The sequence below is a fragment of the Chionomys nivalis genome, chromosome 9, assembly GCF_950005125.1.
Source record: "Chionomys nivalis chromosome 9, mChiNiv1.1, whole genome shotgun sequence".
NCBI lineage: Eukaryota > Metazoa > Chordata > Mammalia > Rodentia > Cricetidae > Chionomys > Chionomys nivalis.
In genome coordinates, this window is record NC_080094.1 from 17,425,984 (window position 1) to 17,440,663 (window position 14,680).

Sequence of the window (14,680 nt, forward strand, 5' to 3'; positions counted from 1 at the left end):
TTTGTGTAGGGCTGGGTTTGTGGTTGTGTAGGTCTTGGTTAAATCTGGGTTTGTGATGGAATGTCTTGTTTTGTCCTTCTATGGTGATTGAAAGTTTTGCTGGGTATAGTAGTCTGGGCTGGCATCCGAGGTCTCTTAATATCTGCATAACGCTTGAGCACGACTTTCCGGCTTTCATTGTCTCCAATGAGAAGTCAGGTGTAATTCTGATAGGTCTGCCTTTATATGTTACTTGGCATTTTTTCTTTGCAGCTCTTAATATTCTTTCTTTATTCCGTATGTTTAGTGTTTTGATTATTATGTGGCAAGGGGACTTTTTTTTTTTGGATCCAGTCTATTGGTGTTCTGTAAGCTTCTTATATTTTCATAGGCATATCTTTCTTTAGGTTGGGAAAATTTTCTTCTATGATTTTGTTAAGTATATTTTTCTGTGCTTTTGAGTTGAGTTTCTTCTCCTTCTTCTATACCTATTATTCTTAGGTCTGGTCTTTTCATGGTGTCCCATATTTCCTGGATATTTTGGGTTAAGCTTTTGTTAGATTTAATGTTTTCTTTAACTGATGAGTCTGTTTCCTCTATTGTATCTTCAGCGCTTGAGATTCTCTCTTCCATCTTTTGTATTCTGCTGTTCATGCTTGCAGATTATTCCTGATTGTTTTCTCATGATTTCTGTTTCTATAATTCCCTTGGCTTGTGTTTTCTTTATTGTCTCTATTTCAGTTTTCAAGTCTTGAATAGTTTCTTTCATATATTTGATTGCTTTTTCTTGGTTTTCTTTAAGGGATTTGCTGATGCCTTCCAATTTTTTGTTTGTCTTTTCCTCCATTTCTTTGAGGGAATTATCTCATTTCCTCTTCAAGAGTTTCAAACATTCTCCTGAAATTATTTTTTAGGTCATTTTCTTCTACTTCATCTATATTTGGTTGTTCAAGTTTTGCTGTTATAGGGTCTTGAGGTTTTACTGGTGTTGTGTTGCTCTTTGTGGTGTTGTGTGTGTTCTTAGCTTTTCTACTCATCTTTTTTTCTAATAGGTGTGGTTGGGGTTGTCTGAGATTCTGTTGATTAATCTTCTAGGTACCAGTGAATCCAAAGCTCAGATGGTTGTTCCTCATGGTACAGTCAGTGCCATGGTGCTATTTACCCCGTTGGTCATTCTGTATTCCTGGAGATTGCTCAGTCTTCCTGGACTTTGCTCCACTTCCTTGGAGTTTACTGTCTCAGGCCTACTTTGGCCTAGGTTACTGGTTTTGATGTTTCTGTAAATCCTGGTCTGGATCCCCTCCTGCAGAAGTCCCTGGCTTGGAGTTGGTCCTGCAAAGGTCTCTGACTCCCATCTACTCCCTCAGGCTCCCAGACTTGGGTGCACCCAGACCTGCAGAGGATTTGGCTCAGGCTTACTCCCTCAGAGGTCCCAGACTCACGCTTGGACCTGCAGATGTTTCTGGTTCCTTCCTATTCCCTTTGATGTCCCAGACCAATGCCTGAACACACAGATGTCCTGACTCAGGCCTACTCCCTCTGAGGTCCCAGACTCATGCCTAGACTGGCAGAGATGTCTGGTTCCTGCCTACTCCCTTGAAGGTTCCAGATTCATGCCCAGACTGGCAGAGGTCCTGGTTCAGGCCTAGTTCCTCGGAGGTCCTAGATTCACACCCAGACCCACAGGGGTCCTGGCTTCGTTCTATTCCCTTGAAGGTCCCAGATTCGTGTCTGGACCCTCAGCAGTCTCAGGCTCTGGCTCACTCTCTCAGCGCTCAGCCGTTACTCCCCTGTACCTGTTCCAGTGGAATTCGCTGTCTCAGGTCTGCTCTCAATCCTGGCCCACCAATGTCCCAGGACTGGATCAGCTCCTGCTCCCGTGGAGCTTCGAGATTGTGATTCTTCATGCTTGCCTTTGGCTCATAGATATGTTTTGTTAGTGTTCATTGACTAGTCTTCCTGGAAGAGGTGCTTACCTTTGCCCTTTGTGATGAGCAGTCTTGATGTTATAGGACATCCAGCTTTGCAGTGGAGAGCTGAAGCCCTGCATTATGAACTCTGGGGATCTCTACAGAACTGGACAGATGCAGAGGAGAGATGTGCCATTTCAATGATACAGAAAACCACTGGTGTGTGAGTATATGTAGACACTTACCTGCACAACCAGATGGAACATCTAGGCGTTGTGATGTATCTTTGAGGTACATTTACATTTTAGTATACTCACACCAACTTCTAGAGTTAAGAGTAATCTTTAGGTAATATTAGTGAATAGTAGCCATGCGTCATTGCCAATTGTATTAAATGTCTCCACTAGTCCTGCTTTACTGTATGTAATGGACTTAGGATTCTAGAGTATATCTGATCTATGACCCTCATTAGAGGTATTAAAAGCTTAGAAGACATCTGGGGCATTACTCTTAGTGTCAAATGTACATAAAAATATGGATTGAGGAAGATTGCTACTTGATAGGAAGGGTGAGATAAATCATATGATTGCCTTTGGTATATTTGCAGGATCTAGAAAAATTAATCCTGAACAAAAGAACTGTGAAGTTTCTGGACATTTCTTTGATGTCTTCAGAACTGACCTGTGATCTCCATTTTTGTAAAACAGAATTGTTCTGGTTTTAGTAATTAAAGCCACAAAGTTGAGATCTATCCTTAAACACTGTTCCTTATGTGCAGCCCACCAGAAGCCTGTTGATGCCTCCTGCTTCCAGCACATGGAGAACCTTCTCCATTGCCAGCAGCCTACTGTGGCACTAATGCAGATTTCTGCAACAGCCATCTGCTTTCTCTTTCTACTCGTATTCCGGCCTCCACTCTCATCCATTTGACACTTCAGCCAGAGTGGTCTTTTTGAAAACCTAAGCCAACTATGTTACTATTTTCTTCCCTTCTCTCTTATTTGAACCCAAATCTCCTGTACCCCAGGCTGGCTTTGAACTCATCATGTAGCCAAGAAAAACCTTCAGTTTCTGATATTTCTGCATCAATTCCCAAATGCTATTATTTCAGGCATGCATCATGTCCAGTTTTATGTGGCCCTGGGTATCAAACCTAGGACTTTGTGCATGCTAAGCAAGCACTGTACCAACTGAGCATATAGCCCTCACTTTTTAATCTACTGTTTTTCTTAGTGTTTGATTATTAGTTTGGTTCTATTAACATTTATAAATGAGGATATAGGTTAGCAATTTTCTTTTATTTTGGGGTAAATACAGTCTTAGGAGTCCTTTCTTTTTGCTTAAGATTGAGGTTTTTTTCTACATGATCTTGATTGCTTTTTATTTTTTTATGTCTTTAGTCAACACTCTGTTCTGATAACTTTTTCCTGTTATACTGTGCTACTCTATCATCCTTTTATATTTTATAATATCTGTTCTTATAATAACTAGTATGTTACATGGGGCATTTTAAGAAATGGAAGAGGGCCGGGCGATGGTGGCGCATGCCTTTAATCCTAGCACTCGGGAGGCAGAGGCAGGCGGATCTCTGTGAGTTCGAGACCAGCCTGGTCTACAAGAGCTAGTTCCAGGACAGGCTCCAAAATCACAGAGAAACCCTGTCTCGAAAAACCCAAAAAAAAAAAAAAAGAAATGGAAGAGGGTCCTGGAGAGAGAGAGAGAGTTCAGCTGATAAAATGCTTGCTGTGCAGTATGAGTTTAGAGCCCTATAAACTACATAGAAAGTTTGGGACTGGCCTGTGTCTGTAATCCTTACTGGTATGTCATGGGTACAGAGAGAGGTGGATATCAGGGCCAGCAAGTTAAACTGAAAAACAGTAAGTTCCAGATTCAGGGATAGTCCCTGTCTGAAAAGATAATGTGGGGAGTGATAGAAGATACCAGCTGTCCACCTCTGGCCTCATACATGCATTTTTGGGTAGATACACTTGCATACACATTGCACACACCGAACCAGAAATTCCTAACACTTTTTATTATCCTGAGAAGTGTCCAAGGAATTTAGCATACTAGCCACAGAAAAGAAGCAATGGGTATTTTAACCAAATGGAAAAACAACATCATTCTGTTAATAAAAAATGCATTTGAACTTGTAAGCTGCTATTTTTCTTGTATCAAGTTAGCAAAATGTGTTTGTGTGTATGGGTGTGGATGTTATGGTAGGGAGTGTATGAAGGGGTGGAGAGTGTGAAATACAGAGAACAGGACATTGCATGCAGGCAAGAGTGTAGAAGACATTCTCATATACTCCTTGTGGAATGAAAAGTGCCACAATGTAGCTTGGCAAGATGGGTATTAAAATGTTTGTAGAAATGCTTGGATTTCAAATTCTTGAGGCCTATCCTAAGGAAATAATCATGGATGAAGACATGCAAAAATGATACAAAAATGATACAAGGTAGATTAAAACCAAAACATGTTTAGTTGTAGTAGGGTTCTCTAGAGTAATAGAATGAATCTTTCTTTCTCCCCTTTCTCTCCCTCTTTCCTGCCCTCCCTTCTTCCTCTCCCTCTCCCTCTCCCTCTCCCTCTCCCTCTCCCTCTCCCTCTCTCTCTCTCTCTCTCTCTCTCTCTCTCTCTCTCTCTCTCCACACACACACACGCACACAGGGGCTTTATTAGAATTACTTAAAGGCTGTGGTCCAGCTAATTCAACAATGGCTAGTTGTGAATGGAAAGTCCAAGAATCCAGTGGTGTTCAGTTCGTGAAGCTGGGTGTCTCAGCTGGTCTTCAGGATACCCTGGAATCCTGAAGAAGTCTGCTCTAATGCTAGTGAAGGAACGGACTTGCCAGCGAGAGTGAGCGTGAGAGCAAGAAGAAGAAGAGCAAAAGCTTCCTTCTTCCATGTGCTTAGGTTTCCAGCAGAAGTTGTGGCCCAGGTTAGAAGTGGTTTTTCCTAGCTCAAAAAATCTGGATTCAAGGCATGTCTTCCTATCTCGAAGTTCAAGATTAGAAGTGGGTCTTCCCACCTTAAATTAAGCAAAAATACCTCAGAGATATTCCCTCATTTTGGGGTTTTAGTTAATACCAGATATAGCCAAGCCGACAACCAATAATAGCCGTCACAGTAATAAATTTTAACTATGATAAATCTATGCAGCTAACAAAATTGAGCAAATAAGACAAAGCTAAGAAAATATTGCAATGACAGAGGTGATGTTTGTGTAATGTTGCTGAGTGAGAAAATACCCATAGCGTATTGAGCCACAGTAAAAAGAACAATGAGACTTCACAGTAATTGTTGTTATTATAGTTTGAATTACAACCTTATGCTCTCCTTTATTTTCTGTGTTTCTAAAGTATATACTTTAGAAAGTATATGGTTATCAAAAATTATATTGTCAACTTGTTCCACAGAAATGTGTGGATGATAAAATCACATTAAAATATTTAACCAGAGAAGCATAGTAAAAATACTCAACAACATGGGAAGTGTTAGTTACTCACATTAAAGTAAAATAACACTATATACATTAGCTAGTTGTTTTGAGTGTGTGTGTGTATGTGTGTGTGTGTGCGAGAGAGAGAGAGAGAGAGAGAGAGAGAGAGAGAGAGAGAGAGAGAGAGAGAGAGAGCGCAAATATTGACAGTGCTGATCTCTGGGTAGCATATATTTTTTTTGGAATTGCTTTAACCTTTGAATTTTTAAAATTTATTTTTATTTTATTTACATTGGTGTTTTGCCTGCATGTATGTCTGTGTGAAGGTGTCAGTCTTGGAGTCACAGAGTCACAGACAGTTGTGAGCTGGCATGTGGGTGCTGGGAATTGAACTGGGGTCATCTGGAAGAGCAGTCAGTGCTTTTAACCACTGAGCCATCTCTCCAGCCCCCTAATTTTCTTCTTTATGCTTTAATTTTTGTTATGAATCAGTTTTCTCACTGATGTAACAGAATATCTGACAGTAACAAGGGAAGGAAGGTTTATTTTGGCTTATAGTTCCTGTGCTGGCTAGTTTTATGTCAACTTGACACAAGCTAGAGTAATTGGGAGTGGAAGGAGCCTCGATGGAGAAAATGCCTCCATGAGATCTAGCTAGGGCATTTTTTTAATCAGTAATTAATTGGTGTGGGAGGGCCCAGCCCATTGTGGGTGGTGCTATCCCCGGGCTGGCAGTCCTAGGTTCTATAACAAAACAGGCTGAAAAAGCCATGGCAAGCAAGCCCATCCATGGCCTCTGCATGAGTTTCCTGCCTCCAGGTTCCTTCCTGCTTGAATTCTTGCCCTCACTGCTTCTGATGATGGACTGTTTGTTCTATGGGACTGTGAGTGAAATAAACCCTTTCCTCCCCAAGTTGCTTTTGGTCATGGTGTTTCATCACAGCAATGTCAGCCCTGATTAGGACAGTTTCAATGGTGTCAGTTATGATTGTTTTACTCTACATATCTGGCATCACATGATGTGTGGCAGAGACTGTTCTTGGTAAGTGGAAGCAGAAAGAGGGGAACACAGGAAGAGTTCAAGGCAGCAGATAGGCCTTAAGGGCACGTCCCCTTCCTCTCCCTCTTCAGCTGATTTCTGCCTCTATACTATAAATCCCAAGTGATAATCTCTAAGATCTAACTGCTTCTGGAAACACTAAGAGATGTATTTTTATTTATTGATACAGATATTTCTTTATTCTTTTTGTTTTGTTTTGTTTTTCAAGACAGGATTTCTTCTGTAGCTTTGGGGCCTGTCCTGGGACTTGCTCTGTAGATCAGGCTGGCCTCGAACTCACAGAGATCTGCCTGTCTATGCCTCCCAAGTGCTGAGATTAAAGGCGTGCGCCACCACCGCTTGGCCAATACAGATGTTTCTAAAATCTGTCAAAATTGACTATCACTGAGCACCCTTCTATAGACTTAAGTATACTTTTGCATCTCTCAGTTTTCCATATAGATTCTATCTCTTTATAATCTGTTTTATTTTTATACATTAAAAGTCAAATTAATGTTTCTCCTCTACACTGTACTTTATACTTTCAAAGACACCTAAAATATTTGACATGGAGGGTAGGTTAGAGTTAGAAAAACTTGAAAGAAATATTCATGTAACTAAGTTAGAATTTATTAAATGAAGGGCAGGGAGATAGCTAACAGGAGATGTTATAGTGATTGCACAATAATGAAAACCTGAATTTAGATCCACAGTACTTACATGAAAGCTGGATGCTGTGGTGCTCACCTATAACTTCAGTTCCACGGTTGGTGTCAAGGTAGGTAGACCCCTGGAGCTCTGCCTAGTCATTCTAGATGAAACAGCTGAGCCGTGGGTTCAGTAAAAGAAACTCTCTCAAAAATAAGGTGGGTAAGCCGGGCGGTGGTGGCGCATGCCTTTAATCCCAGCACTTGGGAGGCAGAGGCAGGTGGATCTCTGTGAGTTCGAAACCAGCCTGGTCTACAAGAGCTAGTTCCAGGACAGGCTCCAAAACCACAGAGAAACCCTGTCTTGAAAAACCAAAAAAAAGGTGGGTAGTGATAGAGGAGGAAACCTGATGTTAACCTCTGGTCTCTGCATATGCCCACTCATGCATACACCACACACACACACACACACACAGTAAATAATTAATTAAATTAGGATAAACTTCCATACAACTTTAAAGAGATGTATATGTATTTTATTTTTTTAGACTTATTATTTTTTCTGTATATGTTTTGCTTTAATGTATGCCTGTGTACCACATGCATGCAGATGCCTTAGAAAGTGGTGAGCCTCCATGTGGGTGCTGGGAATTGAACCCTGGTCTTTTACAACAAGAAGTGCTTTTAACCACTTGCTGTTAAACTCTACAGCTCCATGTATTTTAATTTTAATTGCATTCATTGTGTGTGTGTGTTTGTGTGTATACATGCAAAAGAATTCATGTGGAGGTCAGCTTTCAGGAATCAGTTCTCTTCTTCCAGCACATGGTCTTGGAGATTAAACTTAGGTTGTCAGGCTCGGTGGCAAATGCTTTCACCCATAGAGCCACCTCATTGACCTTGAAGATCTAAGACTATGTAATTTTCTGTTAACCACACATAGTAATGATAAAAGTGCCCTTGTGTTGTTTTTTAAAAAAGATATTTGAACTTTTTAATTTTTAATAATTGAGATATAATTTACATAGAGAAAACATGCAGATTTGAATTGTGTGGTTTTGAAAAGGGTGATTACCTTCTCAAGCTGTATTACATAGGATATTTTTGTTACCCTGGAAAAGATCTTTCATACCTCTTTTGTCATCATTCACATGTAATCTCTTTTAACTTTACCACCAGAGATTACTTCGGTCTTCCATAAAATTCTATAAGACAAAATTCTTTATTTTCTTTTAGGTCTAAGATCATTTGTTCAATATGATTTTGAGATCAATCTGTGATATATGTATTAGGTATGTATTTTTTATTGCTGAGTAGTATTCCACTGCATTTTTACCACAGTCTATCCATTCTCATGTTGACTGACCATATATCTGCTCAAATACTGGCTACTTTAAAGTTGAGCCTGGTCAGTTTGTAGCTGTTTCACAAACCTCTGCATGCCATCTGCTTTCCTTTTCCTGTTTGGTGGGGCTTGCAAACTAGGCATTTGCCTTGCAAAAAAGGGTTGGCTTTCAGACACTTATAACAAGGACCACCACAGAGAGCTGAAGTCCCAGATGGCCATATCAGCAATTTAGCTTTTAAACAACAAGTAGTGGGCCTGCAAATCAGTGAGGAACTCCAATTACTAAGAAAGAAAAAAAGAAAGAAAGGAAAAGGAACAGAAGGGCTAAGATCCAAGAAGCTATCTCAGTTACCATCCAATAGAGAAGCCAGTGCATGAATTCAAATCCCAGCAGTTGTCATAACACTGGAAGGATCCCTAGCTAGCCCTAGCCAGTGTTCTAGAGTGCCTGATCTGGGCTCCCTTCTGCTATAGCTTTTTGGGTTGAGATCACTAGTGCTTGAAACCCTGGTTGTTCAGCCCTTGTCTACCCTTCCAGCAGAAGTAAAATTAAAAAGAAAAAACCCCACTCTTAATTCCTGGAAATGAAAAGCACAGATTCAAGTAATTTCCTGTGTTAGGGTACTTCATGCTACCCTAGATTAGAGATTGAGTTGTGGGTTTGAGAAACCTAGGCTCATTTCTTGTAGAGTTCGGGTAGCTCACAACAGCCTGTAACTGCATGTGTGCATGCATACTTCAGATACACATATATTTGCATAAATATAAATAAAATCTTTCTTTTCCTCTGTTCTACCACCAACCAGAACGCCTCATGTCTCACCCATTTCTGAGTCTTGGCATTAAGTTCAGGTGAGTTGAGTGCAACTAGAGGAATATGAAAGGCAGGTACAACTAAGTTATCTTGTTAAAAGCACTGTAACAGGGAGCGTAATTGTGGCTGACCAAAGACAGACCTCATTAGGTAGTGGCAGGTCCAGACAGAAAGCCCTTTCCATCTACTGTGTCAGGAGGACTTTCTGGTTCTAGAGCCTCTAGGAAGCTGACACCAGACACAGGTGCAGCAGCAGTCCTTGCTTCACAAACCCAATCTCCAGTCTCAGATGACTTGTGCTTTGGGGACTATACAATTTCCTTGAAGTTGCTAATCTTAGAAAGCACTGCAGTTATTTTTTCCTATGTTACCACATCTCTTTTAGTTTAAATTTTGATGTGAGAACAAGAAACAGATTGTGCTCAGCCCAAAGAATATCTATAATATCAAATGATAGTTTTCTCACAGACCTTAGCAAAAAATGTTTCAGAAAACATTTTTAAAAGAGCTTTCCCTTGGGCTGAAGATGCAGCTCAGAGGTTAAAAGCACTTGTTTGCTCTTGCAGAGGACTTGGGTTTCATTCCTAGCATCTACATCACACAGCTCAAAACAGCCTATAACTCCAGTTTCAGGGGATCCAATGTTCATGTGGCCATACACACACAGAGATACACATACATTTTCATAAAATAAATCTTTTTTTTAAAAAGTGTCTTTTGGTCATAGACATCGTGATTACCTGCATAAGACCTGCACAAAATCAACCCAATCAACATTCTAGCATGGATTTGGGAGCAGCTCTTAAGCTTCCAACTGAGGAGCTACTAACAGTTGACTTCTAGGGAAGGAGAGTCAGTTTTCTTTAAGTATGGCTCTTTGTAGGTCATCAGTGCTCCAGTGCATGACCTGTGAGTTTTTCAGCGGCACAAATTGGACTTCATGAGTCATTAAAAATAAGCAAGATGAGCTGGGTGTAGTGTTGCATTGCCTTTAATCCCAGCACTTGGGAGGCAAAGGCAGGAGGATCTCTGTGAGCTCAACACCATCCTGGTCTACAAAGCAAGTTCCACAAAGAAACCCTGTCTTGAAAAACAAAAAAGCAAGATGAGTGTGGATCTGAGAGGAGTTGGAATAGTAGGGTATATGAATATGATCAAAAAGCATTGTATGAAGTTCTTAAAGAATGAATGAAAATAGACAAACAGGTTTCATAATTGAAATATTGAAATACACCCCCACACTCTACCCTTCTGATTAATCAGAGAAGAGTCTAATGTTTTAGATCTAGAAACAATCTCCTTTTATTGTTGGTTAAATTTATTATTTGACAATTAAAGAAAAACCCTTCCTTGGGGCCAGAGATGGCTTAGCAGTTAAAAGTGCTAGTGGTGCAAGTTAGTCTGTGAGTTTCAAGGACTATTCATTTGTGTGAAATTGCAGAGGACTGTGAATAGTTAAAGCAATCTTGAAAAATTAAGTTGGGAGACCTCCATGTCTTAAATTCAACTTTCACTATGAAGCTGTAATAAACAATGTGGTACTGATATAAGAACAAGCATATAGATAAGTAGAATAAAACTGAGAATTCAGAAATAACCTGTGTGTATGTGGCCAATTGATTTTTGAAAGTGATGTTAAGACTATTCAACAGTGAAAGGATACTGTCTTTAATAAAGGGCATCGAGACAGTTCAATATCTTTATGTAAAATAGATTGTATCCAAATGCCATATGCTAAATATTAAATGAATCAAAGACCCAGTTATGAGAGCAAAAACTATGATATTCTCTCAAGTAGACATAAAGTAAATCTCTTTTTAAAAGGTTTTATGTATATCAGTGTTTTGCCCGCATGTATATACATGTATCACATGCATGCATGGTGCCCATGGAGACCAGAATAGGCCATCAGATCCCTTGGAACTAGAGTTTTGGATGGTTGTGAGCCACCATAGATGAAGCTCTTGTGAACAAGGCTTGATGCAGTGGGAAAGGCATATGTGCATGTTAAGGATGAAAGAATGCTGGTAATAACTCGTAGCTACTTTGGTTAGTGATTTGTTTGTGAGGGTCAAACCTATTCATAGTCACAGAGGTTCACAGTCCTGATCCCCAGTAATGTAGCAAGGTGTGACTGCAGGAAATTTCAGGTCCTTCTACTAGCATTCTCACTTTGGGTTCATCTCACTGCTAATTGGTATTTTAACAGAGGGGAATGTTTTGGTAAAGGAGTATAGAACTCAAGAGGACTTTTTTTTTTTTTTAAAGACTTTTCTAAGTAATTTTAAGACCTCATAAAGCACTTTGGTGGATTTTGTTGAAATGCTCCTGGGCAAAATGGAGTGATGTAGATACATGGATCAGAGAGGAGGAGAAATAGAAAATAGTTGCTTAACCTAGAATGCATACAAACGCATGTGTGCATTCATGTGTCTCTAGTCTATACCAGAAAAACCCCGGGCTTTGAGGAAGAACACAACAAATAGCACATCCTTGGGCTGTGCATCCTGGAAGTTGTCAAGCCACATGCTAATCAGCTGATGCAGTATTGCTGCCAAGCCACCTGAAGCTTAACTGGACAGGGAGATGCAGAGATTTATATGAATCACCTTGTATTGATGACTGAGATCACTAACGTGTTCGCATGCTCCAGCCTCTGCTCTAAGAGAGCAGAGCTCACATCAGTGCCCAGGAAGTACTTGTAGCTGTAAATCTCCTCACTTTTCTCTGCATGCCTAGTATATGTGTAGAGCTGTGAAAATGAATTAGGAAGGATTAACGAGACTAGATAACTGGGCTTCCTAAAATGTGATTTCTTTTCTCATGAGGTGATGGTGTGATACTTCTTTTACAGGACTGAATTGCAACGGCAGAAACAATAAATGACTCTTTAAAGATGCCACAGGACTGCAGAAAGTGAAGGGGAACCTAGAGAGGATGATGAAGTGAGAAAATGTTTTTCCCAAGGACAAGAAGTATGTCTACATTTTAACAAAATTCTTATTGTGTCAATTACAAGACTGTAATGCCTGAGTTGTTATAGCCATATTTAGTTTTTATTATGTTAAACTTTTTTTAATTAAAAAGTTTTATTTTATGGTGGGGTGATAGTGGTGGTTTCATGTAGCTTTAGTCTCCCCCTCCCTCCAAGTGCAGTACACATAGCTATTGGTTGTTTTTTTATTTTTAGTTTGAAAAATTTTTATTCTGTTATATATTACATTTCGACTGCAGTTTCCACTCACTCCCCTCCCCCAAATTTTTCCCTCCCATCTTCCCTCTGCTCCAGCTCCACCCTCACCCCACTCCCATTCCCCACAGAAAAGTACAAGTCTTCCAGGGACATCAACCAAACACAGCATAGCAAGCTAGAATAAGATCAGACACATACCATCGCATCAAAACTGGATGTGGCAACCCAGTAGGGGTAAAAGGGGCCCACAAGCAGGCAAAGGAGTCAGAGACAACTCTTGCTCCCACTATTAGGAATCCCACAAGAACAACAAACTACTCAGCCATAACATATATACAGAGGACCTAAGTCAGACCCCGACTGGTTCCCATGAGTCCTGATCATTTGATTCTATGGGCCCTGTTCTTGTGGTGTCCCTGATCCTCTGGTTCCTCTGATCTTTCCTCCCTGTCCTTTGCAGAACTCCCCAAGCTCCTTCTAATATTTTGGGGTGGTACTCTGCATCTGCTCCCATCAGTTGCTGCATGAAGTTTCTCTGGTCTCTTTTATGATGATTCTGCTAGGCTCTGGTCCCAGAACACTCTGCAGGCAGGACAAAGTATAGGTCAAAGGTTTTGTGGCTCAGCTGGTGTTCCAATATCTCTACTTGAAGCCTTGCCTGGTTACAGAAGACGGCCAGATCAGGCTCTGTGTCCCCATTACTAGGAGTCTTGGCTAGGGTTACTCTGATAGATTCCATGGAGTTTTCCTTGCACCAAGTTTCTACCTTGCCCCTAAAATGCTCTCCCAATTCCAGTTGTTTCTACCAGTATTTATTTTCTCCCACCTCACCTGATCCCGCCTGTTCCCAATTCCACCTGCGTCCACCATGGACATCTGTTCTATTTCTCCTTCCCAGAGATCCTTACATCACCCATAAGCCCTCATTACTTAACCTCTCTAGGTTTGTGGATTGTAGCATTGTTATCTTTTACTTTACAGCTAATATCTACTTACAAGTGAGCACATATTATGTTTGTCTTTCTGGATTTGGGTTACCTCACTCAGGGTGATTTTTTTCTCTCATTTTATCCATTTGCCTGCAAATTTCATGATACCATTATTTTTAACAACTGCCGTAGTATAAATGAACATTTTATTTCTTTTTTTTTTTAAATGAACATTTTCTTTATCCATTCTTTAGTTTCGGGGCATCTAGGTTATTTTCAGTTTCTGGCTATTAGGAATAAAACAGCTTTAGACATAGTTGAGTAAGTGTCCTTATGGTATAATTGAACATCCTAGGAGTAGTACAGCGGGCTCTTGAGGTACATCAATTCCCAATTTTCTGAGCAGCCACCATATTAATTTCCAAAGTGGCTGTACAAGTTTGCACTCCCACCAGCAATGGAGTGTTCCCCTTGCTCCACATCCTTACCAGCATGAACTGTCACTTGTATTTTTGATCTTAGCCATCAAAGTATAAGCTGACAGGTATAAGATGGAATCTGAAAGCCATTTTAATTTTTATTTCTCTGATGACTAAGGATGTTGGACATTTAAGTGTTTTTTGGCGAGTTGAGATTCCTCTGTTGAGAATTCTCTTTTTAGATCTGTAACCCATTTTTTTTTTTTTTTTACTTATTTATTTATTTTTATTCTTTTTTAATTAAAATTTCCACCTGCTCCCCATTTCCCATTTCCCTCCCCTCCTCCCAAATATTGCCCTCCCCCCACTTCCCTCCCCCTATCCCCACTCCTCTTCTCCTCCCCCCACTCCATTCCCCCTCCCTCTCGATACTGAAGAGCAGTCCAAATTCCCTGCCCTGCGGGAAGACCAAGGTCCTTCTATCTACGTCCAGAAAGGTGAGCGTCCAAACAGGCTAAGCTCCCACAAAGCCAGTTCATGTATTAGGATCGAAACCTAGTGCCATTGTCCTTGGCTTCTCATCAGTCTTCATTGACCGCCATGCTCAGAGAGTCCGGAATCAACCCATGCTTATTCAGTCCCAGACCAGCTGGCCTTGGTGGGCTCCCACTAAATCAGTTCCACTGTCACAGTGGGTGGGTGCATCCCTCGTGGTTCTGATTTTTTGCTCATGTTCTCCCTCCTTCTGCTCCTCATTTGGACCTTAAGAGCTCAGACCGTTGCTCCAAATTGAGACTCTGTCTCTACCTCGATCCATCGCCAGATGAAGGTTCTAAGGTGATATGCAAGATATTCATCAGTATAGGATAGGGTCATTTCAGGTTCCCTCTCCTTAGTTGCCCAAGGTACCAGCTGGGGACATATTCCTGGACACCTGCGAACCCCTCAAGAGTCAAGTCTC

The 14,680-nt window shown here is 40.7% G+C and overlaps 1 protein-coding gene across 9 annotated transcripts in view; it reads left to right on the forward strand.

Moving 5' to 3' along the window:
- Window positions 1-14,680, forward strand: part of Zhx3 (zinc fingers and homeoboxes 3) — a 120,286-nt gene that overhangs the window by 34,669 nt on the left and 70,937 nt on the right. For 7 of the 9 annotated variants that reach the window (XR_009057719.1, XR_009057718.1, XR_009057720.1 and 4 more), the window contains one exon: window positions 12,033-12,153. The gene's annotated coding sequence lies outside the window, so the exon portion shown is untranslated. Of the gene's footprint in view, window positions 1-1,991; window positions 2,109-8,252; window positions 8,309-9,170; window positions 9,217-12,032; window positions 12,154-14,680 lie in introns of all 9 variants that reach the window. The other 2 variants (XM_057780687.1, XM_057780688.1) reach the window with 2 other exon arrangements.